General features: G+C 34.8%; 1 long non-coding RNA gene across 1 annotated transcript in view; it reads right to left on the bottom strand.

Annotated features, from left to right (window-relative positions):
• LOC112205578 (uncharacterized) overlaps positions 1 to 27,903 on the bottom strand; it is an 81,349-nt gene continuing 53,446 nt past the window's right edge. Inside the window, exons 4-5 of the long non-coding RNA XR_008538629.2 lie at positions 15,953 to 16,248; positions 1 to 124 (exon numbers count right to left, since the gene is read on the bottom strand). This is a non-coding gene — a long non-coding RNA (uncharacterized LOC112205578). The remainder of the gene's footprint in view (positions 125 to 15,952; positions 16,249 to 27,903) is intronic.

Here is a 27,903-nt window from a genome sequence, read left to right as displayed (position 1 = left end):
TAGTAGAGACAAACATTTTAATCAATATTTTGAGAAATCAAAATTAATTTTAAAATTTGTGATAAAGTACCAAATTTTAAGCAAAGTCAGGATCAGGAACTGCCATGTTGAGCCACGTTGGAACCTGAGGCAACAGGAAAAATAAATAATATTGGTGAAGTCTTTTTTAAAAATTATACTTTAAGTTCTGGGATACATGTGTAGAATATGCAGGTTTGTTACATAGGTAAATATGTGCCATGGTGGTTTGCTGCACCCATCAACCTGTCACCTACATTAGGTATTTCTCCTAATGCTATCCTTCCCCTAGCCCCCCGACCCTGTGACAGGCCCCCGTGTGGGATGTTCCCCTCCCTGTGTCCCTGTGTTGTCATTGTTCAACTCCCACTTAAGAGTGAGAACATGTGGTGTTTGGTTTTCTGTTCCTCTGTTAGTTTGCTGAGAATGATGGTTTCCAGCTTCATCCATGTCCCTGCAAATGACATGAACTCATCCTTTTTTATGACTGCATAGTATTCCATAATGTATATGTGACCCATTTTCTTTATCCAGTCTATGATTGATGGGCATTTGGGTTGGTTCAAAGTCTTTGCTATTGTGAACAGTGCTGCAGTAAACATACATGTGCATGTGTCTTTATAGTAGAATGATATATAATTCTTTGGGTATATACCCAGTAATGGGATTGCTGGGTCAAATGGTATTTCTGGTTCTACATCCTTGAGGAATCGCTACACTGTCTTCCACAATGGTTGAACTAATTTACCCTCCCACCAACAGTGTAAAAGGGTTCCTATTTCTCCACATCCTCTCCAGCATCTGTTGTTTCCTGACCTTTTAATGATCACCATTCTAACTGGCATGAGATGGTATCTCATTGTGGTTTTGATTTGCATTTCTCTAATGACCAGTGATGATGAGCTTTTTTTTCATATGTTTGTCGGCTGCATAAATGTCTTCTTTTGAGAAGTGTCTGTTCATATCCTTTGTTCACTTTTTGATGGGGTTGTTTTTTTCCTGTAAATTTGTTTAAGTTCCCTGTAGATTCTAGATATTAGCCCTTTGTCAGATGGATAGATTGTAAAATTTTCCTCTCATTCTGTAGGTTGACTGTCCACTCTGATGAGAGTTGTTTTTTTTTTTTCTGTGCAGAAGCTCTTTGGTTTAATTAGATCCCATTTGTCAATTTTGGCTTTTGTTGCCATTGGTTTTGGTGTTTTAGTCATGAAGTCTTTGCCCATGCCTATGTCCTGAGTGGTATTGCCTAGGTTTTCTTCTAGGGTTTTTATGGTTTTAGGTTTTCCGTTTAAGCCTCTAATCCATCTTGAGTTAATTTTGTATAAGGTGTAAGGAAGGGGTTCAGTTTCAGTTTTCTGCATATGTCTAGCCAGTTTTCACAACATCATTTATTAAATAGGGAATCCTTTTCCCATTGCTTGCTTTTGTCAGGCTTGTTAAAGATCAGATGGTTGTAGATGTGTGGCATTATTTCTAAGGCCTCTTTTCTGTTCCATTGGTCTATATATCTGTTTTGGTACCAGTACCATGCTGTTTTGGTTACTGCGGCCTTGTAGTATAGTTTGAAGTCAGGTAGTGTGATGCCTCCAGATTTGTTCTTTTTGCTTAGGATTGTCTTAGCTATACAGGCTCTTTTTTGGTTCCATATGAAATTTAAAGTTGTTTTTTCTAATTCGGTGAAGAAAGTCAATGGTAGCTTGATGGGGATAGCATTGAATCTGTAAATTACTTTGGGCAGTATGGCCATTTTCATGATATTGATTCTTCCTATCCATGAGCACAGAGCATTTTTCCATTTGTTTGTGTCCTCTCTTTTTCCTTGAGCAGTGGTTTGTAATTCTCCTTGAAGAGGTCCTTCATATCCCTTGTTAGTTGTATTCCTAGGTATTTTATTCTCTTTGTAGCAGTTGTGAATGGGAGTTCACTCATGATTTGGCTGTTTATCTATTAATGGTGTATAGGAATGTTTGTAATTTTTGCACATTGATTTTGTATCCCGAGACTTTGCTGAGGTTGCTTATCAGCTTAAGGAGATTTTGGGCTAAGATGATGGGGTTTTCTAAATATACAATCATGTCATCTGCAAACTTTGACAATTTACCTCCCTCTCTTCCTATTTGAATACGCTTTATTTCTTTCTCTTCCCTGATTGCCCTGGCCAGAACTTCCAATGCTGTGTTGAATAAGAATGGTGAGAAAGGGCATCCTTGTCTTGTGCTGGTTTTCAAACAGAATGCTTGCAGCTTTTGCCCATTCGGTATGATATTGGCTGTGGGTGTGTCATAAATAGCTCTTATTATTTTCAGATACGTTCCATCAATACCTAGTTTATTTAGAGTTTTTAGCATGAAGGGGTGAATTTTATCGAAGGCCTTTTCTGCATCTATTGAGATAATCATGTGATGTTTGTCATTGGTTCTGTTTATGTGATGGATTATGTTTACTGATTGGGTATGTTGAACCAGCCTTGCATCCCAGGGATGAAGCCAACTTGATCATGGTGGATAAGCTTTTTGATGTGCTGCTGGAATCGGTTTGCCAGTATTTTATTGAGGATTTTTGCATTGATGTTCATCAGGGATATTGGCTTGAAATTTTCTTTTTTATGTGTGTCTCTGCCAGGTTTTGGTATCAGGATGATGCTGGCCTCATAAAATGAGTTAGGGAGGAGTCCCTCTTTTTCTATTGTTTGTAATAGTTTCTGAAGGAATGGTACCAGCTCCTCTTTGTACCTCCGGTAGCATTTGGAAGGCAAGCTGATTAGCAACCTTAAATCCATCTACAAAGTCCCTTTTGGCAATTCAGGTTAACATATTCACATTATAATGTTGTAAGGTCTTATATATACTTGGTCTATATATAATTCATTGTTCTCAAGTCCCTTATATTGTCAGTTGTTTTCTGTGCTTCTCCAATATTACTTAGATATTACAGTTTTATAATTTGTTTGCAGATTTGATCTTCAACAAAGCTGACACTGGGGAAAGGACACACTCTTCAATAAATGGTGCTGGGAAAATTGGATAGCCACATCCAGAAGAATGAAACTGGACCACTGTCTCACTATGTACAAGAATCAACTCAAAGTAGATTAAAAACTTAAACAGAAGACCTGAAACTATAAAAATACTTGAAGAAAACCTAGGGAAAAATTTCCTGGACTTTTGTCTAGGCAAAGAATTTATGACTAACACCTCAAAAGCCACAAGCAACACAAATAAAAATAGACAAATGGGACTTAATTAACTTAGAAAGCTTCTGAGCAGCAGAAGAAATAATCAGCAGAGTGAAGAGACAACCTCCTGAATGGAAGAAAATATTTGCAAACTGTTCATCTAATAGTGGACTAATACCTAGAATTTACCAAAAACCCAAACAACTCAACAGGAAAAAAAAATTCCACTGGAAAGTGGCCAAAGGATATAAATAGACATTTCTCAAGACATACAAAAGGCCAAAAGATATATGAAAAAATGCTCAACATCACTAATCATTATATAAATGCAAATCAAAACCACAATGAAATATTATTTTCCCCTAGTCATAATGACTATTACTAAAAACAAAAACAAAGCAAAACAAAATATAACAGATTGAAAAAGGAACTCTTCTACACTGTTGGTGGGAATGTAAACCAGTATAGCAACTGTGGACAACATTATGGCAATTCCTCACAAAAGTAAAAATAGAATTACCATTGGAAACAGCAATTTTACTACTGGGTATTTACTCAAAGGGGAAAAAAATCAATATACCAAGGGGATACCTGCACTCGCGTGTTTATTGCAGTACTTTTCACAATGCAAAGATATGAGACCAACCTAAGTGGGGGTTTGGGCTTATGAAGGTGATAGTAAAAAGACTCAGGGTTTGTGAAGTTGGTGAGGGATTTTGCAAAGCTCTTCAAACTGCATGCAGAACTGTTGACCAGTGAAGATGGCAAGGTGGACGGCTCAGCAGCCAGGGATGTGCTGGTGTGCAGGGGCAGTAGCATGATGTGCAGGTGTACCCAGCAATGTTTGGGGTACTCAGGTCCCAAGTGGTGCTTGGAAGAGGTGATGAAGCTCTGAAATAATTTCCGAGCATGATCTATTATCAAGCCAGTAACATACAAAATACAGAATATTTCATGAAGATATCCTCCAATAAAAATCATGAAAAAATAAAACAGCAAACAAAACAAACCAACAAAAAATGTGGTGTATATACACAATGGAATATTATTCAGCCATAAAAAAGAATGAAATAATGTCATTTGCAGCAACATGGATAAAACCGGTGTGAAATAAACCAGGCACAAAATGGTAACTATCCCATGTTCTCACTTATATGCAGGAGCTAAAAAAATTTCATCACATGGAGGTAGAAAGTGGAAAAATAGATCACAGAGACTGGGAAGAGTGAGTGGAAAGGGCAGGGGAAAGAATAAAGAGAAGTGCACTAAAGGATAAGATAGGAGGAATAAATGGAATGTTTGATAGCAGAGTAGGATAACTATACTTTAAAAAGTATTGTACTGGAGTGACGAACACCCTAAATATCCTGACTTAATCACTATGCATTACATACACGTAACAAAATTCCACACGTATCCCATAAATTTGTACGATAAAAAAAGCTAAAACCAAAACATAAAGCAAACAAACAAAATGAAATAATATTTCTAATTCTTGACTACTTTAATCTGATTTTCCTTCAGACAAATTTTGAAAATTATTTTGTGAACTCAAAAATATCTCATGGTTTATTGAATTTCATTTTATAGGAGGGAAAATGTATGTGTTGAACGATGTTGCATTTTTCTCCAATACCATAATAAGTATTTAAATTTATTTGTCAACTTTTTTCTTTTTTTAGAATAGTATAGTTTTTGTCATTTATAAACAACACATTTCTGTTTAAGATTATTCCTATTTACTTTATATAGCCTATTGTTCATCTGAATAGGTTCTTTTTGGCTACATTTTAACATATTACATTTTAATATATTACATATTTAATATAATGTTAAATATATTTATTTAACAATTAAATATATTTAAGTTCAATATATTTAAGTTCAATATATTTAATTGTTGAATAATTTATAAGAAGGTTATTGAATTTATTTTCTCATTTTGAAATTTTCCCTTGTACTGAATTATCTGGGTTTACTTTTTAAAATTCTACTTTATAAAATTATCTTAAAGTAAAATGGACCTTTTCTTTGTTCTGGTAAACAATCCATTAATTTTAGCATATATATAGATTATGTAATCAGCACCACAACCAAGATATAGAACAGGTTACTAATACCAAAAAACTCCTTCATGCTCTCTCTTTCTGAATTATTTTTATTTCTATTCTTTTTCTGTTTATTCTCTTGCCTTTTCCAGTATTACTCTAATAATAATTATACCTGTTTTCCAGGATTTATACAGTTTTCCAGGATTACTCTAATAATTACTATATATCCTTATTTTTTGTCTTACAATTGGATACATATTTTAGATTTACAGCTAGCCCTCTTTTTCTGTGGGTTCCATATTCTTGGATTCAACCAATAGCGGATCCAAAATATTAATAAAAAACAATACAAATAATACAAATTCAGAAAGTGATACAGTATAACAACTAGTTACATAGCATTTATATTGCATTAGGCATCATAAGTAATCTAAGATGATTTAAAGTATATGGGAGGATGTGTTTAGATTGTATACAAATATCATGCCATTTTAACTCAGGGATTTGAGCATCCATGGTTTTTGGTATCAGCGGGGGTCCTGGAACCAATCTTCTATGGATACCAAGGGACAACTAGAAAACTATTAAATCTTTATACCAGTTTTGTTAAGTTTTTAAAAAGTCGTTTCCTTTTTCTTCGTAGAAGAAAAAACATCTTAAAACTAAACTTGTTTCCTTATTTCAAAGAGTGCTAGAAATGTGGTCAGCTAGGGAAGATTTTCTTGGGGTCTATTGCCAGACCTGTGGGGAATGTAGGATGGATATGACAGTTGTGAAGAGTTCAGTCTTTGAGGTATTTGGGAAACAAGTCGTGCTTAGAGAGCAAGCCACAGATAAATGATTGACCTGCAGGTAAATATGGCAAGACCCTTGGCTTATGGTTTTGGGTTGTGTATCCACATCTGTGTCTTCCTGGATAATCCATTATGAACACTTCAAAAATAATGATAATTATTACAAACATCCCTGCTATTATTTCTACTATATTTTATTAAGTACTTTCCTTGTAGTAAGCATTGAACTGAATGTTTAAAGTTTATTTCTATAATTTAATTTTTACACTATTCGTCTAAGGTACTCCATACTACCTCTCTTCTCTCCTCCTGGCTATGTTGGACTTTCCAACGTCCCCCTCCTTTCTATGATTCACCTATCCCTCGAAACAGCTATCAGTATTAGTTTGTGCTAATTTTTAATGTATTGTCAGAAACTTTAATGCATGATACCTCCTTTAATACGCAACTTCCAGTAAGCAAGTATTTGCTGGAGACAAATTGCCTTAGCCTAAAAGAATAATTTTCCAATTGTTGTATTTTGAAAACTGGGTCATAAATATGGGAATATTTCCATAACTAAAGAAGTAATTTTTGTTCCCCATATGCTCTGTAATTGACTGCTTCAATGTTTTCTTCTCCTAGGCCAGTCCCAGTTGTGCTTTTCTCCAATGAACATTGCTACATCACAGGTGTGCATTCCCACTTTAAATAGCAAAGACACACTTCACATTTCTTGTTGCAACTCTGTGAAAAGTTGGGTCAACATTTTAATGACTCCCACTGCAAGTAGATTATAGTGTTTAATCCTTGATCTAGTAAATGTCACTGCTTTCTAAGGGGTTTTATAATAAAGACAGGAGAAAAATATACATCCATACTACAGGCTTCTGATGCTTACTAAAGAACTATGGTGATTTCAGTAGGCTTGTGAATCTCGGAGGAAATGGTGTTTTTGATGCTAGGTGCATAACTCGTAGGTTAAAAGCTAGATATGATAGGGTCTTCAGAAGCAGTTGTGGTTTGCATTCTTCAGATAGCAAAACAATTGACATTTATTTAATAATTACATAAAACAGAAACAATGGAGGAATAGTAAAGAAAAAATTATATATAACTTAAAGACATAAAAATGAATGGTTCCATTAAATAGGAATTAAAACATTCTAGTGATGAAAAGGAGAAAAAAATGTAAATATAAACTTATGTATATGTTTAAATCAATATGAGTAGTTCCCAATAGTAAATAAATTGTCAGTAAAATAGAAATATTCAAATGTGTGAAGCTGAGGGTTTTCAATGCATTTAATATAAAAGGAACTTGTGCCATTTTCATATGAAAAATGCAATTTCAAACAGATGAAATTATTTTGGTAGTACATGGTCTTTTTCTAAATCCCTGAAGTTAAATAGATTAGAATTTTTATTGCATATGTTATTAATAATAAAACACACTGATTATTTCTGAACAGCATTGTTAAATTTGGATTTTGAAACCTAGAAAATTCCTTAAATTTTGCCCAGAAAATATGCTTCAAGCTTTACATAGACCATCTAATATAATTCTCACAAGTAGAGGTCAAATCTTAGGCTACTGAGACATAAGTGAAGTCAAGAATACCGTAACTACTCTTAACTACCGGGCAATAGACTCCTTTTAAGAATTCTCAAATATCATTCCATGACAAAATTTAAAAATAATTTTTTTTTTTTTTTGAGATGGAGTCTAGCTCTGTCATCCAGGCTGGAGTGCAATGGCACCATCTCAGCTCACTGCAACTTCTGCCTCCCAGGTTCAAACAACTCTCCTGCCTCAGCCTCCCAAGTAGCTGGGAATATAGGCATGCGCCACCACTCCCAGCAAATTTTTTTATTTTCAGTAGAGATGGGATTTCACTATGTTGGCCAGGATGGTCTTGAACTCCTGACCTCATGATCCACCCACCTCGGCCTCTCAAAGTGCTGGGATTATAGGTGTGAGCCACTGCACCCGGCCAAAATAATTTTTCAATATTGACAAAACAATTTAAATATGTGCAAATAAATGGAGATGTAACCAGATTTTCCTCCACATGGGAAAACATGAGGTCATCTAAAGGAAAAATATTGCTGAGGGTAACATTTATTTGTATTTTTATTTTTGAGATGGAGTCTTGCTCTGTCTCCCAGGTTGGAGTGAGTGGTGTGATCTCTGCTCACTGCAATCTCCGTCTCCTGGGTTCAAGCAATTCTCCTGCCTCAGCCTCCCAGGTAGCTGGGATTACAGGTGCCGGGATTACAGGTGTCCACCACCACACATGGCTAATTTTTGTATTTTTAGTAGAGAAAGGGTTTCACCATTGTTGACCAGGCTGGTCTTGAACTCCTGCGCTCAAACCATCCGCCTGCCTCAGCCTCCCACAATGTTAGATTACAGGCATGAGCCACTGTGCCTGGCCCATTTTTGACTCTTTTTCCATTTGTTCATTCTTTGAGTTTGTAACAATGATTTTATTCTTTTCTAAGCATATTAATATTGACTATAACTTAAATATTAGTATACTGATATTTTAAAATTTTTGACATTCGTCCACCGTGTTTCACTGACATAATGAAATCTTTTTTAGTGTACCTTGTAAACTTTTATTGATGAAGGAATGAAATATTGCATTTTCAAAGACGGATAAGTTAGAATACAGGATTAGATAAAATTGCATTATCTATTATAATTAAATTATTATCAAAACTAGATAAATATTCAAATATATAAAGTGAAATATTCAAATGTGTAATATAACAAGGGAATTCATGTAGTTTTACATGTGGAAAAAGCAATTTAACTAAAAAAAAGATTTAGATGCATATAGATTTATAAATGCCTGATCTAACACTATATTTTTTTACTTAATTAATTTTGGTCTCATCAAATTTTCCAGTAACCTGGACAAATTTCCAGTTACGCAGCTAAAATTTCTGTAGTCAAAGGCTTAAATTTCATTAGGTGGCTGGCAAAGTAAACCCTACCTGGTCACAAAATTAGCTTTCATTTACTAGGACTAAGTTTCACTTGTTTTGTACCACACTTTTGACTGTTTGGTAAAGACATTGATATTCCATAGGAAATAAAATTTCTAGAACTTGGGAAGCACTGTAAATGAAAAAATTAATTTTGAAAAATAATTCTGAGTTCTTAATGTATCTTTTTTGTTTGTTTTTTCTAGTTTAAAATATAGCTTTGGGTAGAATGAAGAGAATTAAATGAGGGAGATTCTCTTTTTAAAACATGTTTCTATGAAATAATAAATTACCAAAAGTGGAGAATAACTCTTGTAGGTTACAAGAATGCCTTTTGGTTATCAGTTGTCTTATGGAATTAAGAAATTAAAAATTAAATAATTTATCACCCTCATAAGATATTAAATGGATCTTCTGAAATCATTAAAGTCTTAGTTAAGTCTAGTGTTTAACAATAGTTGACTCAAAATATTCACATTTTTGTGTGTAAGAGAAACCTTTGAGAGTTCAACACTTATTTTATTTTTAGTTTTATTTACATGCCTTATTCAGTAGAGCACACAAATGTAATGTAATCTGCCTCAATAAATGTGTATTACATAACTCGTTAAGTAGTATTCAGATAGGTGTATAATTGTATGGGCATGTGATGACTACAGCTCAATGTGTACTAATGCTAGTCAAAACCAAGAGGTTAAACTTTTCAGATTATATCTGGTAGCAACTGTTAAGTGATTCCCCCAAAAAATGTTTACCCTGAGAATTTTTAGTTGGATTCTAGTAATCAATCTTTAAGCGAATGATAAGTTAATATGTGGTTGTAGAAATATCACATTTTCAAACTCTGTAATTTTGTTCCTTTTACAATTATAAAGCCGAGTCTGCAGATGAATGGAGGGGTTCAACTATTCCAGAGTATCTGAATTCCTGTTACTTGGACTTACTGATTCTCCTGAACTCCAGATATTCTTTTTTGTGGTGTTTTCTGTCTTCTATTTAATGACCATGTTGGGCAACTACCTGATTTTGCTCACTGTCCTATCCACCTCACACCTTCACTCTCGCATGTACTTCCTGCTCAGCAACCTGTCTCACTGACATGTGCCTGTCCTCCTTTGCCACACCAAAGATGATTATGGACTTTTTTGCTCTGCGTAAGACCATCTCTTTTGAAGGCTGCATTTCTCTTTTTTTTACACCTCTTCAATGGGACTGAGATTGTGCTGCTGATCTCCATGTCTTTTAACAGGTATATTGCCATATGTAAACCTCTCCACTATTCAACAATTATGAGCCAAAGAGTGTGTGTTGAGCTTGTGGCAGTTTCTTGTTGGACAGTGGGCTTTCTACATACAATGAGCCAATTAGTTTTTCCCTCTATTTGCCCTTCTGTGTTCCCAATGTTGTAGACAGTTTTTTCTGTGATCTTCCTTTGGTCATCCAGTTAGCTTGTATAGATATTTATGTTCTTGGGACCTCCATGATTTCAACCAGTGGTGTGATTGCTCTTATAAGTTTTCTGCTTTTGCTCACCTCCTACATCATTGTTCTTAATATTGTCAGGGACTACTCCACAGGATCCTCCAAGGCTCTTTCTACCTGTACAGCACATTTTATTGTTGTGTTAATGTTCTTTGGGCCCTGTATTTTCATTTATGTGTGGCCTTCCACAAACTTCCTGGTAGACAAAATTCTCTCTGTTTTCTATACCATCTTCACTCCCTTTCTGAATCCACTTATCTATACTTTGAGAAACCAGGAAGTGAAGACAGCAATGAAGAAGAAACTGAATATTCAGTATTTCAGTCTTGGGAAAACTGCTCCGTGATACTTCATGCAATCAATAGCGATCTCCTTTGTGAGATATAATATCAACAGTTATGTTCTTAGAGCAATCAAAAAATTAAACTTAGAATTTACCTTTCAAATAATTTAGTTTAAATTTATGAAAAGAAGTCAGGGGTAAGAAATGTGCGACATCTTGACGAAAAGTTAGCGCAGTGTTTACAAACCTTTTGAGTTATGGGTCTATTTGATAATCTGGTGAAATGTAAAGGTGATTTTCATAGAAAAATGAACATATCATCAAAATTGTGAACATAAATTCAGGACTTCATAGACCTCTGGATCCTACAAACATACCTTGGATTAAGACTAATTAAAGAAACCTGAGATAAAATATGAATCTCCTGTTTTCTAATCCAGAATACTCCCATTCTGTACAGCCTTGTGGTACTCTGATGGTGTTTAGATTAATTTAGAAGTATAATTAGCAGTGTAGGACAAAACAAGTATAACACTGGAAATAGTTTTATGGGAAAATTTATACTGTGAAGAGATTCTTTTAGTTAATGTTCAACAATCTTGATTTAAGGGGTTCAGTTGTTTGAGTTCTGTGTCAACTCTGAAAATAAGAGAACAGTGCAAAGATTCAGAAATTTAACAATACAGTTTCTTAATAGGTGTTTATACCACTATCACACTTCATAATTAATATAGTAAATAATCAAATAATAATTTGTAAAGTTTAAATCATAGACAGTAAACTACTCAAATCTGACTGGCTTTCAAAATCGGGCTGAAAATTATAAGTATGATGAATTTATTTACTACCAAGACTCAATATTTGGGAAAAATATTAGCTATTAAATTAATCATAAGTTTTTCATTTCCAAAATAAATATTGCAGCATATTATTAGTCTTAGAAGAAGCTTTGTGTCTAATTTTCAACATAATATAACCTATGGAAAGAAAGGAAAAAAGAATTTAAGAAATACATAGCATGATTCTCCCTAATTTGGTATATTATTGATCATGTTAAATAGATTTTTTATTACAAGAGAGTCTTTGGAAATCAGCCAGCCAGTCCAATTTCCTAACAGCTGAAGTATTGAAGGGCCAGAGAATTCACAGGACAGATTTAAGGCTGAATCACTGTAAGGGGCAAAGACATTTCTGTAGACAAACATGGACCCTGGAATTAAATCTTGATTCTGTCATTTCCTAGTTGTATTATCCCTGGGGATTCACTTTACCTCTCTCCCTTTTTCATCTCTAAAAATATTGTAAAAGGTAAATTAAATATTTGTCATGACTGCTTTATGGAAAGTAATACAGAATGGGTTCTAAAAATGTCCTTTCTATTTCCCTAAAACTTCTTCCCAAAATACATCTTATATTAAAGTAGTATGCCTTTGAAGAATAACTTCTTTCAAAAAAAGTCACTAGCAGGTTAAATTCGATATTCTAGTTTTAGCATGTCTCTAAGACTGCAGCTTGTTAAGACATATGACAGAAAAACGAATAGAACGTTTTCCAGTTTTTCATTACTAATATGGTTGGGGTGACAAAACTAGGTTAGACTGCATGGTATTTTGATATACTGATAAAAATGTGTCTACTTAAAATGACTGACGTATATAAAAAGAGTTCCGGAAGCAATCAGTCATCATAGATTTGAACAGCGAGTAGCATAAGAAAAACATGACTTTGCCTTGCAAAGAAAGAAATGGCATTAATAGTTTTGCCAATTAAAAGTCCAAGATAATTGTAAAACATGCTTCAACACAACCTCCAATCCAAATATTTAACATTAAATAATGTGCAGAAGGTTATGAAGAAATGTAGTGTTGGAGCTAGATAGAAAACCACATTTTAAATTTGAAACACTAGTTCATTTTAACAAATTATAGACATAAAGTCCTTGCCCATGCCTATGTCCTGAATGGTGATGCCTAGGTTTTCTTCTAGGGTTTTTATGGTTTCAGGTCGAACGTTTAAGTCTTTAATCCATCTTGAATTGATTTTTGTATAAGGTGTAAGGAAGGGATCCAGTTTCAGCTTTCTACATATGGCTAGCCAGTTTTCCCAGCACCATTTATTAAATAGGGAATCCTTTCCTCATTGCTTATTTTTCTCAGGTTTGTCAAAGATCAGATAGTTGTAGATATGCGGCGTTATTTCTGAGGGCTGTGTTCTGTTCCATTGATCTATATCTCTGTTTTGGTACCACTACCATGCTGTTTTGGTGACTGTAGCCTTGTAGTATTGTTTGAAGTCAGGTAGCATGATGCCTCCAGCTTTGTTCTTTTGGCTTAGGATTGACTGGGTGATGCGGGCTCTTTTTTGGTTCCATATGAACTTTAAAGTAGTTTTTTCCAATTCTGTGAAGAAAGTCATTGGTAGCTTGATGGGGATGGCATTGAATCTATAAATTACCTTGGGCAGTATGGCCATTTTCACGATATTGATTCTTCCTACCCATGAGCATGGAATGTTCTTCCATTTGTTTGTATCCTCTTTTATTTCCTTGAGCAGTGGTTTGTAGTTCTCCTTGAAGAGGTCCTTCACGTCCCTTGTAAGTTGGATTCCCAGATATTTTATTCTCTTTGAAGCAATTGTGAATGGGAGTTCACTCATGATTTGGCTCTCTGTGTGTTATTGGTGTATAAGAATGCTTGTGAATTTTGTACATTGATTTTGTATCCTGAGACTTTACTGAAGTTGCTTATCAGCTTAAGAAGATTTTGTTCTGAGACAATGGGGTTTTCTAGATATACAATCATGTCATCTGCAAACAGGGACAACTTGACTTCCTCTTTTCCTAATTGAATACCCTTTATTTCCTTCTCCTGCCTAATTGCCCTGGCCAGAACTTCCAACACTATGCTGAATAGGAGTGGTAAGAGAGGGCATCCCTGTCTTGTGCCAGTTTTCAAAGGGAATGCTTCCAGTTTTTGCCCATTCAGTATGATATTGGCTGTGGGTTTGTCATAGATAGCTCTTATTATTTTGAGATACGTCCCATCAATACCTAATTTATTGAGAGTTTTTAGCATGAAGCATTGTTGAATTTTGTCGAAGGCCTTTTCTGCATCTATTGACATAATCATGTGGTTTTTGTCTTTGGTTCTGTTTATATGCTGGATTACATTTATTGATTTGTGTATATTGAACCAGCCTTGCATTCCAGGGATGAAGCCCACTTGATCATGGTGGATAAGCTGTTTGATGTGCTGCTGGATTCGTTTTGCCAGTATTTTATTGAGGATTTTTGCATCAATGTTCATCAAGGATATTGATCTAAAATTCCCTTTTTTGGATGTGTCTCTGCCAGACTTTGGTATCAGGATGATGCTGGCCTCATAAAATGAGTTAGGGAAGATTCCCTCTTTTTCTATTGATTGGAATAGTTTGAGAAGGAATGGTACCAGTTCCTCCTTGTACCTCTGGTAGAATTCAGCTGTGAATCCATCTGGTCCTGGACTCTTTTTGGTTGGTAAGCTATTGATTAATGCCACAATTTCAGAGCCTGTTATTGGTCTATTCAGAGATTCAACATCTTCCTGGTTTAGTCTTGGGGGGGTGTTTGTGTTGAGGAATTTATCCATTTATTCTAGATTGTCTAGTTTATTTGCGTAGAGGTGTTTGTAGCAGTCTCTGATGGTAGTTTGTATTTCTGTGGGATCAGTGGTGATATCCCCTTCATCATTTTGTATTGCGTCTATTTGATTCTTCTCTCTTTTCTTATTAGTCTTGCTAGTGGTCTATCAATTTTGTTGATCCTTCAAAAAACCAGCTCCTGGTTTCATTAATTTTTTGAAGGGCTTTTTGTGTCTCTATTTCCTTCAGTTCTGCTCTGATTTTAGTTATTTCTTGCCTTCTGCTAGCTTTTGAATGTATTTGCTCTTGCTTTTCTAATTCTTTTAATTATGATGTTAGGGTGTCAATTTTGGATCTTTCCTGCTTTCTCTTGTGGGCATTTAGTACTATAAATTTCCCTCTACACACTGCTTTGAATGTGTCCCAGAGATTCTGGTATGTTGTGTCTCTGCTCTCATTGGTTTCTGGGATCTAATTAAACTAAAGAGCTTCTGCACAGCAAAAGAAACTACCATCAGAGTGAACAGGCAACCTACAAAATGGAGAAAATTTTTGCAACCTACTCATCTGACAAAGGACTAATATCCAGAATCTACAATGAACTCAAACAAATTTACAAGAAAAAAACAAACAACCCCATCAAAAAGTGGGCGAAGGACATGAACAGACACTTCTCAAAAGAAGACATTTATGCAGCCAAAAAACACATGAAAAAATGCTCACCATCACTGGCCATCAGAGAAATGCAAATCAAAACCACAATGAGATACCAGGTCACACCAGTTAGAATGGCAATCATTAAAAAGTCAGGAAACAACAGATGCTGGAGAGGATGTGGAGAAATAGGAACACTTTTACACTGTTGGTGGGACTGTAAACTAGTTCAACCATTGTGGAAGTCAGTGTGGTGATTCCTCAGGGATATAGAACTAGAAATAGCATTTGACCCAGCCATCCCATTACTGGGTATATACCCAAAGGACTATAAATCATGCTGCTATAAAGACACATGCACACACATGTTTATTGCGGCACTATTCACAATAGCAAAGACTTGGAACCAACCCAAATGTCCAACAATGATAGACTGGATTAAGAAAATGTGGCACATATACACCATGGAATACTACGCAGCCATAAAAAATGATGAGTTCATGTCCTTTGTATGGACATGGATGAAATTGGAAATCATCATTCTCAGTAAACTATCGCAAGGACAAAAAACCAAACACTGCATATTCTCACTCATAGGTGGGAACTGAACAATGAGAACACATGGACACAGGAAGGGGAACATCACACTCTGGGGACTGTTGTGGGGTGGGGGAGGGGGGAGGGATAGCATTAGGAGATATACCTAATGCTAAATGAGGAGTTAATGGGTGCAGCACACCAGCATGGCACATGTATACATATGTAACAAACCTGCACATTGTGCACATGTACCCTAAAACTTAAAGTATAATAATAATAAAATTAAAAAAAAAACAAATTATAAACTCTTCCTTATGTCAGCTAAGCAAATAAAAAAAAGGTTAAGGTGGAAATGTACTTTTACCTCATTTTGACTTTTCTGCCAAAATTCTCATCTTTGTTTTTGAATATTAATCTCTGCTCCTGAAATGTCAATCTTTACTTCAATAATTATTTGTTGGACATGTACTCTGTTTCAGGCCCTCACTGGGTGCCGGAGATCCACTAGAATACAAGATCTGTTTCTGTGTCTTTGAGGGACATGTATCCAGCAATTAGTTACATCAGTCCCTTGTAGATGTCAATTCCAGTGTCACAAATTTCTTGTTTTGCAACGTTGAGCAAGTTTTTTTCAATGTTTCTAAGCCTCAGTTTTTTTACCTACAAAATGTAATAATATTTAACCATTAGTAATGTTGTGAAAATTAAGCAAAAATACATGTAATATATTTAACAATGCTTGGTGTTCATTAATGCTTTAATATATACTAACTACTTATATTATTGTTGCTGTTGTGTTAAACATGCATAAGACAGCAGGTACTAGAATGGAAATAAGGGTTCTTACTTGAAATTAAATGGCAGAATTTCATACTGTAATAGGATGTATCAATTTACCTAGTATTAATTATTGTTAAAATACTGGATTTTTGTCAATTATTATTAGTCTTTGATGCATTTCTGTAGCTAGCATTGTCCTTTGTATGTGTTGGCCTTTGCATATTTTTCCAAAGAAGTATTATATACTTTTGGGGTTTCTTATTTTGAATTGAAGAATATGCCAAGATTGCATAAAGGGAAAAATAATAAATACACTATGTTCAATAGGTCAATGTCTTATTTTTTGTTTTTTGTTTTTTTTTCACAGCAATGATTTTAAATAAAATAAACATAGTTTAAAAGTCTGAAGTATTTTGTCCTTCATCTCTTACCTATTCAAAAGATAGTAATGGAAATGCTGTCTTCTATAAATTAACTGAGAAGTAAATGACTTAATAGTTATCTACTGAATTTTTAAAAAACACGTTAATAAACAAGGCAGACTTTGTCCAGATTTATAAAAATATAACAAATTGTTTATTTTGAGACATAGTAGAATGTACTGTTCAGGAAATTGTTAAAAATAGAACCATAAAATTAAAGCATGAAGTAAGACATTTCATCTAATAAAAGCCCTAAAGCTGGAGAATAAATAACCTCTACTGGGGAATTTCTGGTAGAAGAGCTCATCTGGGGGGAATCAGCTAAGTCCTGAACTGTGCCCTCAAAGCCTTACTCAAGGAGCCTAGTTAAAATTTCTGGATAAATACAGCACGTCAGATTAGCCATTCTTCAACTTGTTCCACATGCCAGTATCTGAATATGGCTCTCACATTTGCAGTACCCTTGACTCCTCCTCAGACTGCAGTTTAGGTGACTCACTTTAGAGGCCTTGCCATCAAAGAAGGAAGATGAATCAGAGGTACAAAGAGAAGAAATTGGAGGTAGAATGAGAGGAAAAATGGATGCAGTCGAATAAATAGTTAACTATTAATACATTCACAATTTTGATTCCCCTTTTTTCTCATCCACTACTCCATACAATCCACTAAATAGTCCTCCTATTTTAAAAATATATATTGACTTAATTTATGTCTCTTCATCTCTGCTGCCATCTCCCTAGACAAGGCAGTTGTCTAGGCTACTAAGACAATGGCTAGCCAGTTATCCCAACACCATTTATTGAATGGAGAATTCATTTTCCATTGCTTGTTTTTGTCAGGTTTGTCAAATATCAGATAGTTGTAGGTGTGTGGTCTTATTTCTGGGTTCTCTATTCTGTTTCTTAGTCTATGTGTCTATTTTTGTGCCAGTACCAAACTGTTTTGGTTTCTGTAGCCCTGTAACATAGTTTGAATTCAGGGAGCATGATGCCTTCATCTTTGTTAGTTTTGCTTAGGATTGCCTTGATTATTCAGTCTCTTTTATGGTTCTATACGAATTTTAAAATAGTTTTCTCTAGTTCTGTGAAGAATGTCAATGGTAGTTTGATGGAAATAGCACTGTATCAATAAATTGCGTTGGGCAGTATGGCCCTTTTAACGATATTGATTCTTCCTATCCATGAGCATGGAGTATTTTTCCATTTGTTTGTGTCATCTCTGGTTTCTTTGAGCAGTGTTTTGTAGTTCTCCTTGTAAAAATATTTCACCTCCCTAGTTAGCTTTATTCCTAGGTATTTTATTCTTTTTGTAACAATTGCGAATGGAATTTCATTCCTGATTTGGCTCTCAGCCTGACTGTTGTTCATGTATAGGAATACTAGTGATTTCTGAACATTGATTTTGTATCCCAAGACTTTGCTAAAGTCGTTTATCAGCTTAAGAATCTTTTGGGCTGAGATTATGAGGTTTTCCAGATACGGGATCATGTCACCTGCAAATAGGGATAGTTTGACTTCCTCTCTTCCTATCTGAATGCCCTGTATTTCTTTCTCTTGCCTAATTGCCCTGGCCAGAACTTCCAATATTATGTTGAATAGGAGTGGTGAGAGAGGGCATCCTTGTCTTGTGCCAGTTTTCAAGTGGAATGCTTCCAGCTTTTACCAACTCAGTATAATGTTGGCTGTGGGTTTGTCATATATGGCTCAATATTTTGAGGTATGTTCCTTCAAAGTCTAGTCTGTGGAGTGTTTTTATCATGAAGGAATGCTGACTTTTATTGAAAGCCTTTTCTGCATCTATTGAGATAATCATGTGGTTTTTGTTTTTAGTTTTGTTTATGGAACATTACTATTTTAAAATTGGTTTAGCTATTAGATTCTCACTAGATCTTATTCAGTGTGTTCAGAAAGCACTTGTATTACTATATCACCATTGAAAAAATATTTGACTACTACAGTTTAGTATAATTGATTTTCTTTGTGTTCTTATATTCTTAAGTTTAATTTATTTTTAATTGACAATAATTCTACATATTTATGTGGTACATAGTGATGTGATACATATAATATGTAGAGATCAGATCAGGGTAGTTAGCATACCCATCATTTCAAATATTTATCATTTTTTGTTGGGAATAGTTGATATCTTTTCTTCTAGCTATTTGAAAATATAAAAAATATTATTTTTGGCTATAGTCATCCTACAGTGCTATAAAACATAAGAACTTATGTCTCTAATCTAGCTGTGATTTTGTGTCCTTTAACAAATGTCTCTTTTCTTCTTTTTTCTCTACATTTTTCAGCCTCTAGTAATCTCTATTCTGCTTTTTCCTTCTGTAAGATCAAGGTTTTTTTTTTGGGTTTTTTTTTTGTTTTTTTTGAGACGGAATCTCGCCCTGTTGCGTAGGCTGGAGTGCAATAGCACGATCTCTGCTCACTGCAACCTCTGCCTCTGGGGTTCAAGCGATTCTCCTGCCTCAGCCTCCCGGAATAGCTGGGAACGCAGGCACCCGCAACCATGCCCGGCTAATTTTTGTATTTTTAGTAGAGACAGAAACTCGCCATGTCGGCCAGGCTGGTCTCAAACTCCTGACAGGCGATCCGCCTGCTTCGGCCTCCCAAAGTGCTGGGATTACAGACGTGAGCCACCGCGCCTGGCCAAGATTAACTTTTTAAAATTTCCACATAAGAATGAGAACATGTGATGAACAGCTTTTTGTTCCTGCTTTATTTCACTTAACATAATGTACCCCAGTCTCATACATGTTGTTGCAAATAACATGATTGTTATTTTTATAGCTGAGTAATATTCCATTGTATATTTGTACTGCATTAAAAAAATCTCTTCATCTGCTGTCAGACACGGGTTGATTCCATGTCTTGGTTATTGTGAATAGTGCTGCAATAAATATGAGGCTACAAATGTCTCTTTGATATACTGATTTTCTTTCCTTTGGATAAATGCCCAGTAGTGGGATAAATGGATCATATGTAGTTCTATTTGTAGTTTTTTTGTTTTCTTTTGGTTTGGTTTTTAAAGGAAACTCTGTATTGTTCTTCATAGTGGCTGTGCTAGTTTATTTTCCCACCAATAGTGTATAAGAGATCTTTTTCTGGCTCACGCCTGTAATCCCAGCACTTTGGGAGGCCGAGACAGGTGGATCATGAGGTCAGGAGATTGAGACCATCCTGGCTAACATGGTGAAACCCTGTCTCTACTAAAAATACAAAAACTTAGCCGGGCGTGGTGGCGGGTGCTTGCAGTCCCAGCTGCTCGGGAGGCTGAGGCAGGAGAGTGGCGTGAACCCCGGAGGCAGAGCTTGCAGTGAGCCGAGATGGTGCCACTGTACTCCAGCCTAGGCGACAGAGCAAGATGCCATCTCAAAAAAAAAAAAAAAAAAAGAGTTCTCTTTTCTCCACATCCTCACCAGAATTTATTATTTTGTCTTTTTGATAATAGCCATCCTAACTGGGGTGAGACAGCCTATCACTGTGGTTTTGATTTGCACTTTCCTGATGATAAGTGATGTTGAGCATTTTTTCCACATATTTATTGGCCATTTGTAATTCCCTGTATATTTTACCTTATGTGTACAAGATATTATTCTGAGAAGGGTCCAGACTTCACCAAACTTCCAAAGGGATATATGATGTATTTGTATACACGCGCACACACACACACACACACACACACACAAACACACACAAAGAGCTAAGAATCCCTGGAGTGGGGATCAAGAGCACCGTAATTGAAACTGGATTGCCTGATTTGAATCTAGCTTTTCACCATTTTCCAGGTTTGTGGCTTGGGGAATGTTAATTAGCTTCTCCATTCTAATTTTCTCATCATCTTGTAAGCAGAATTTGTAAGTTACCAGGCTGCAAGCCATAACTGTCCTCTATTCCCAACGTGTTTCATGTTCCCTCAAAGATTTATAAAGAAATCAAGTTAATTACCAAAATTAGATAGTGGAAAATTTCACAAATAAATACAGATTTATTTATTTTCATGAAAAATGAAACAAACAAATATAAGCCCGGCAATATTTGGCCAGAATTCCAAGTTGGAGCTCAGCTTTTAGATCGAATTATAACCAGAGACCTCATCTCTCTGTTTTGTTTTGCACCAGGCCACTCCATTCATGTATATTACACCAGCAGTTCTGCCTACATGAATACAGCAGCCTCGTGCAAAACAGAACATGCCCTTTCTACCACCATGCCTACAACCTTTTTTGCATTTCTAACTCTCACTTTACTGTAATCCACCCTTGTTCCTAGCCTTTCATGCCTTACTCTCAACAAACATTAGCATTTGTTGAATCACCAGGAATATAATGTTTTTACAAATTATTCCTATATGAGACTTTAGGTCAAGCAGGATCATAGAATCTGTTATACTTTTATCCTCTTCTTGTTTTATACCTCTCTTCCTTGTGTCCTGATTCGTTTTCTGTTTGTACTCTAGCAGAAATCTGTTTTCAGTCATTGGCATTTCATTATACACTGAAGAGCTATGCTAGCTCTTCCAAGGATATGTCTAATTATGAGAGGATAGGATTTTTCTCTAGGTGAAGTATCTCAGAATTAGTAGGGAGGAGATGACTGTCGTAAGTTGAATTTTCTGCCTTTTAGGCTACTCTTAGTAAAGATAATCCAAGAAATGTTTTTTGGCCCTTTTTACATATCATAATCTGTGAGATGTACTGAGGAAACAGAAATGATAACATAACTTTCCTATCCTTGAAGAGATTATATTCTAACAAGAGGAAAGATAATTGCCATGGTGTAAATTTGCATGTAGTGATATGGGAACCTAGGAAAAGGCAAGTCTAAATGTCCCTGGCAAAGTCAGAGTAAGCTTGGAGATCAGAGGTAGTGCTGAATTTGAGATCTGGATGACAGGTTGGAGTAAAATAAGCCAGGAAGGGAACAGCATGGACAAAGGCAGAGGAGCATAAAATGCCCAATGAATTCAGGACCTACATTTGGTTTACTATTTCTGGAGCACACGATATTAAGTTAGTAGTAGCGGAAAGAGAATCTGTGCTGATAGGAGGTGGTCAGAGCCTTGGATGCTACTATAATAAAGACATTAGGCATATTGTAGAGGTAATGGGGAAGCATTGATTAAGTGGGGGCAGACTATCAGCAGCTGCTTAACTTTTATCCAGTTTCTCCTGTGAGAACTTTTTACAGACTTCTCGGGTGATTTGCTTAGGATGTTTTATCTTATTTTTCCCTGTAGTGGATAAAAGGATGCTAAACATACAGTCTGCACTTGAAGACTATATTGGAGCTACAGAAAAAAAGTTATCCTTGTTCTTTTTGTCTCTTTCCACCCCTCCTGTATAACTTTGAATTTTCTTGTTTTGACCAACATACTGAGACTTGGCTTATGTGGAGTTATGTGGACTATTAGCCTAAGTAATTTCCAGACCGAAATCTCTCTTTTCCCTCTTATTACCTTCTTTCCTCAACGCCTTATGTCTTGAAGCAACTTCTCAGAGTCTCTCTACCTCCCATACTCTGAAATGACCTTATTGGTTTATGGAAATCTGTTCCTCTACATTGCAATTCTTGCATTTTCACTGATGTGGCAGTTGGTGGAAGCCTAGACCTTAAGATGATAGAACACCTGGAGGGGAGCAGGAAGGATTGCCGAAGAGATCTAGATATCCCTCATGAGGGAGGCACTCCTCAGCACTTGTTTTTCCAGGTGTGAAGTATTCTGACTTGATACTAATTTTGACAATTTTCATCCACTATTGATGAATATCATATATTTATTTATTCTCAAATATTTATTACTGAAAGTTTATAATGTGATGGGCATTATTTTATGGATTACAGAAAAAATAGCAGTGAGGCTGGGAAATAGAAAGCAACAAATTACTACAGTGTAGGATTCTGCCTACCTCCACAGCCTTATTTTGCATTTTTCTCCTCCTTGAACACTAACTTCCCTTGTCTTCTAGTGTGCCAGGCTCCATTGCTGTTGGGGCCTTTTCCAAATGCCATATATCTACATAATGATATCCATTTGCTCAACCTGCTCATGTCCTGTACATGTACCCTCAGGACTAAACCTTGATGGAATTTCTCCAAGAAGTCTTCCAATGACCACAGCAACCGGGGAAGGTTCCGGCATTATATGTTCTTTCGCTATTCTATACATGTTCCTAATAGTGCTCAGCATAATTATAATTAGAAATGATTTTGCTATTCTTTATTGAATACCTTTATATCCCCCCTCTAGACTGGAATTCCTTGAGGGTAGAGCAAAATATATATTTACTCTCTATTGCCAACAAGTAGCAGAAGGCCTGGCATACACAGATACTCGTGCACTTGTTGAAATATTAAATGAGCTGCAATGATAGAAGTATCTGCAGGTTAGTTTTGGAATATAGAGGAGGGATTGGCCAATTATGACAGGTATAAAGGAAGGTTAATTGATGTAACAGAATGCGGTGATAGTCTAGTAGAATCTTAAAATAGGATCTTAGGACAGCAGGGTTGAGGGGAGAGCATTCTAGGCAAAAGGAAGAGCATATGCAAAATGTGGAGGGTAAAACAACATGATGTGTTCTGAGAATGGAACTCATCCATCAGTTTAGAAGAAAAAGATGCTGGTTAGGAGACTGATAAGATATGAAGCTAAAGATTTAGGCATTTAGATAGACCTTAAACTACTTATAAAGGCAATTTTCTATTTACAAATGTGCATACCTTTTGAAATAAAATCTTATTACTGAAGATTTATTCTATGAATACGTCTGATACATAAGAAATGGTATATGTTCACTATTACTTATTGTGGCACTATAATAAAATAAATAGGAGAAAACTTCATTAACTATCAATAAGATACAAATTAAATAAATTATCCATAGAGTGAAATAATATGAAATGGTAAAAATAATTAGAACTCTCTGTACTGATACTCAAAGCTTCCATACTATTAAGTAAACAAAAAAATAAGTTGAGATATGTAAAATGAATACTCATTTTAAATGATAAGAAGCAAAAAGTATTAATCTATATTTGAATCTGCTTGTATTTGGTTAAAGAAACCACAGATATGGTAATAAAAATTAAATAAAATTAATAAAGTAGATTCAGATGCGTGTATGTTTGTGCATGTGTATGCATACATGCAAGGGAAACTGGAGAGATAAGAGCAGGGATGGAAAGCACACTTTCAATTTTATATATTTTGATACTATTCTGATATTCCCTTTTTTATTATATTACCTTATTTTTATTTTAGTATTATGTCATGCATCAGTTTTATCTTATCAAAGTTGATATACACCTTTCTTTATAGAATTTCTTATCAATATCTTTTTTATTTAAACAGTTACATTTTTAATTATGAACATGACAATTTCAGCAAAAATAATGTACCAACTTTGTGCCAATAGTAGTGGAGGATGCAAAGGAAGGCAAAATCTAGTGGTCTGGAGAATCTTCCAATTTAGTCAGGAAGACATGCAGCACATAACTAGGTGTATGTTTAAGTATTTTACCATAGATCTACAACATTCATGACATAATCTCAGCTACACAGGGCAATAGGAACACCTTAAGTATTGTCAGGTAAACTAAGAAAATGTAAGTGATATTTTAGCAGTCAGTTATGCTCACTTCCTGGGTGATGAGATCATTTATACCTCAAACTTCAGCATCATGCAATATACCCATGAAACAAACCTGTACATGTACCCTCTCAATATAACGTAAAAGTTGAAATTTTTTGTACATATTATGGGGTACATGTGATGTTTTGATACAGGCATACAATGTGTAATGATCAAATCTGGTTAACTGAGGCATCTATAACCTCAAGCATTTATCATTTCTTTGTGTTAGGAGCATTCCAGTTCAACTCTTTCAGTTATTTTTAAATATACAGTAAATTATTGTTAATTATAGTCACCCTATTGTGCTACCGAATACTAGACCTTATTCCTTCTAACTGTATTTTTGTACCCATTAGCCATATCGTCTTTATCTCTCCCTCCCCACTACCCTTCCCAGCCACCATTCTATTCTCTCCATGAGTTCAATTTTTTTAGCTCCCAAATATGAGTGAGAACATGTGATATTTGTGTAAGTCAGCTTAATAGACAGCTTCTGAACAGCTTGACTAAAGAAACGTACATTGTATTTTTTTCTTTTTTTTTCCTAACTAATGTTGGTGAGGATGTGGATAAAAGGGAACCTTCGTATGCTCTTGGTGGGAATGTAAACTGGTACAGCCACTATGGAGAACATTATGGAAGTTCCTTAAAAAACTAAAAATAGTACTACTATATAATCTAGTAATCTCATTCCTGGGTCTATATCCAAAAGAAAGGAAATCAGTATATTGAAGAGATATCTGCTCTCTCATGTTTATTTCAGCACTATTCACAATAGCCAAATATGGAATCAACCAAAGTGTCTATCAATGGACGAACAGATAATTAAACTGTGGTGCACATACACAGTGAAATATTTTTCAGCTATACAAATGATAAAATCCTGTTATTTGCAAAGCATGGATGGAACTGGAGGACATCATGTTAAGTGAAGTAAATCAGGCATGAAAAGACAACTATCACATGTTCTCACTCATATTTCTCACTCATATCTCAGCTAAAAAAATTGAACTCATAGAGAGAGAAAGTAGAATGATGGCTACTGGAGATTAGGAAGGGTAGTGGGGAGGGAGATATAAAGAGGATATGGTTAATGGGTACAAAAATACAGTTAGACAGAAGGAATAAAGTCTAGTATTCGGTAACACAATAGGGTGACTATAGTTAACTATAATTCATTGTCTATTTAAAAATAACTGAAAGAGTTGAATATAATTTTAGAAAAACATTTTTTCTGTATATATATATATATATACACACATTTCTGTATATCTGTATATATGTAGAAAATATTTTAAGCTATTAAAGTTAACTAGTGCATTTAGCAATGTTGTTTGATAATGGTTAATTTTTCCCAAATTGATCCATAGATTTAATGCAATCTCAATCAAATTTCTAATAATATACTTGAGCAAACTGACAAGCTGATTCTAAAATTTATATGCAAATACAAAGAGGTAAGAATATCCAAAGAAATTCTGAAGGAAGGCATATACTACATATATCAAGACTTTCTTCAAATTTTGAAAGAAGACACAAGAAGTCTTCATATATGGTAGACTATGTCATCCTTTGAAACTTTCTTGACTATTCTTGCCTCTTTGCATTTCCAAAAACATGGAATTAACCTAGATGCCCATAAATAGTAGACTGGATGAAGAAAACAAGATACATATACACCATGGAATACAATGCAGCCATAAAAAAGAATGATATCATGTCCTTTGCAGCAACACAGATGAAGCTAAAGGCCATTATCCTAAGCAAAGACACACAGAAACAGAAACAAAAAACCAAATACCACATGTAGTCACTCATAAGTGGGAGCTAAACATTGAGTAGGAATGGACATGAAAAAGAAGACAATAGACACTGGGGCCTACTACAGAGAGAAGGGTGGCAGAAGGGGGAAAATCCAAAAACCACCTATTGAGTACTATGCTTATTACCTGGGTAACAGAGTAATCTGTATAACAAACATCTGTGACATATAATTTACCTATAAAACAAACTTGCACATATACCCCTGAAATAAAAATAAAAGTTAAACAAAAGACTATATATTGAAATCTTGTATTGGTAAAGAAAAAAGAAACATGCTAGTGAAACACATTAGAGATTCTGGGAACAAAAAGAAAGTATATAGTCACCTGATCTATGAGAAATAGGATAATGAAGAGAAGAAACAAAAATATGATGCTTGGCAATTATACTCCTACCTTGAGCAAACAACTACAAAAAAGCTTGGCTCTAAATTCACAAAATTCACAAAAATAATTCAGAATAATATATATCTCTATATAAATAAAAATAAAGCTTTTAGAAGATGATATAGGAGATATAGGAGAATGTTCTCATGACTTTTGTATATGCAAGGATTTCTTAAATATGACAAATTATTTTAAACTTAAAAGAAAAAATAACAAACTAGACTTCATTAAAATACATTATCAATCATCATTAAAGACATTATGAGAGTGAAAATGCAGCTCATAATTTGGAAAAAGAAATTCACTAAGCATATAAGCAGCCCCCAAGATATTCCTCCTTTTAAACTTTATATTGAAAATACTAAAAGTCTGCTCATAAATCAGTAAGAAAAAAGCAGACTAATGGATAAATGGGCAAAAACTTGATAAGCCCTTTACAAAAGGAGATATTCAAATGCTCAATAAGCATATGAAAGTTTACTTAACTGTATTAATAATTATTCATATACATATTGAAATTTTAATGCAATATTTATTTATATACATCAGAATGGCTAAACTGAAAAAGTAATACTCTCCTAGATGTTAATTAGGATGTGGAGCAACAGAAACTCTCACAGACTATTACTGAAACATGCATTTATACAATCGTTTTGGAAAGCTGGAAGAATATACCAAAAGTGAACACACATATACTACTCCACCACACACTAATTCTACTAATTTTCTCCTAGTTGTATGTCCAACATACAATATATACTAAAAGGCATGTATGAAATATTCATAGCAGTTCTATTAGTAGCAGAACTGTAATACAAGCCATATGCCCATCAACAATAGACTAAATACTGGTATATTAATAAAATAGATGACCATATAACAACGAGAATAAAAGAACTATAATTGTACACCAAAACATAGATGTATGCTGAGCAAAAAGTCAGACAATAGTTAAAACAAACTGTATTACTTTATATAAATTCTAAAATGGCAAATGTAACCCATTTTGTTAGAAGTCAGGGGACTAATTACTCTTCAGTTAACAAAGTCAAAAACTGATAGAAAGTTTAAAAGGAAGAATAACTTAGGGGCTGGTAATGTTCTTTAGATCAATCTATTAAATAGTCATGTGGCTGAGTTCCTGTGAAGGTATGGTAGTCTCCCAAAAGGTATTCATGTCTTCATTCCTGAAATTTATAAATTTTACCTTATATTTGAAAAAAGGGGTATTTGTTGTTGTGCTTCATTTATGAATCTT

The sequence above is a fragment of the Pan troglodytes genome, chromosome 14, assembly GCF_028858775.2.
Source record: "Pan troglodytes isolate AG18354 chromosome 14, NHGRI_mPanTro3-v2.0_pri, whole genome shotgun sequence".
In the NCBI taxonomy this organism is placed as follows: Eukaryota; Metazoa; Chordata; class Mammalia; order Primates; family Hominidae; genus Pan; species Pan troglodytes.
The sequence above is the reverse complement of the archived record's forward strand: the minus strand, read 5'-3'. Positions and strand labels throughout refer to the sequence as shown.